Below are 864 nucleotides of genomic sequence, written 5' to 3'. Positions count from 1 at the left end.
TTCCTACCCCTCTCTCTTTCTCTTTCCCTTCAGCTTTTCCACCTCCTACCGACATCATCCCCTACTTACCATTTCTCCCTACCACAGCAGAATCGCAGTCGGCACATCGGCAGAGTGGCCGCAGTTCGAACACGCCTTGTGGATCACGAAGGATCTGTCCGTCCGCTGCTTCCACCCTCGCAGACGATTCCTCTTCTCGTTCCTTCGAGCGCCCTCCGGCCTCTCTCTTTCTCTTTCTTCCTCTAATTTTCCTTCTATTATTTTCCTTCTTTCACTCTTTCTCTTTCCTTGCACTTGTCTCTCCTCAAATTGTTCGTGCGCTAGTTTATTCCGTGTGACTCGTGCAGTCGAACACCGCTCGATCTACTCTCCAAGTGGATACGGTGCGTCACCGATCAGACGGACGGACAATACTGTCGCCGCGATATCGTCGTGCTCCCCGCGTCATTACACAATCACGCACGTTGTAGCGGGATGACCCTTCGACAGATCAAAGAGTCGCGGCCACGCACCGGTTGATAGGAGGTTAGTCTATATATTCATAAATATTCGCTTTTAGCGAGCGCAGACGGTTCTTCTTGGGGCGAGTCTCTGTGCGCGCTTAAAGGAGATGCGAACCGTCAGGATAGCCGTTGTGCTCCAAATCCATCGACAGCAATGGGCAGCACACACATACGACACACCCAGCCACGAAACATGCACCTTCGAGCGTGTCTAGGGCAACGGCGAGCCTTGCTTCGGAAGCCGCGCGTTCGACGCTGCTAGATCAATAACATGCCGCGAGGAAAACTCGTTCGCGCGAAAGCTTCTCGGTCGGCCAGGAGTTCATGTCGCATCGCGATTTCGTTTGCGTCTCTAGAGCGG

At 53.5% G+C, this 864-nt stretch overlaps 1 protein-coding gene across 1 annotated transcript in view; it reads left to right on the top strand.

The window, feature by feature from the left end:
* Positions 1-49: 49 nt before the first annotated feature.
* LOC115237763 (calcium-dependent secretion activator) overlaps positions 50-864 on the top strand; it is a 25,684-nt gene continuing 24,869 nt past the window's right edge. The window contains exon 1 of the mRNA XM_029811018.1: positions 50-525. The gene's annotated coding sequence lies outside the window, so the exon portion shown is untranslated. The remainder of the gene's footprint in view (positions 526-864) is intronic.

Source organism: Formica exsecta, unplaced genomic scaffold (genome assembly GCF_003651465.1).
Source record: "Formica exsecta isolate Colony F162 unplaced genomic scaffold, ASM365146v1 scaffold308, whole genome shotgun sequence".
NCBI classification, from domain to species: Eukaryota; Metazoa; Arthropoda; class Insecta; order Hymenoptera; family Formicidae; genus Formica; species Formica exsecta.
The sequence above is the reverse complement of the archived record's forward strand: the minus strand, read 5'-3'. Positions and strand labels throughout refer to the sequence as shown.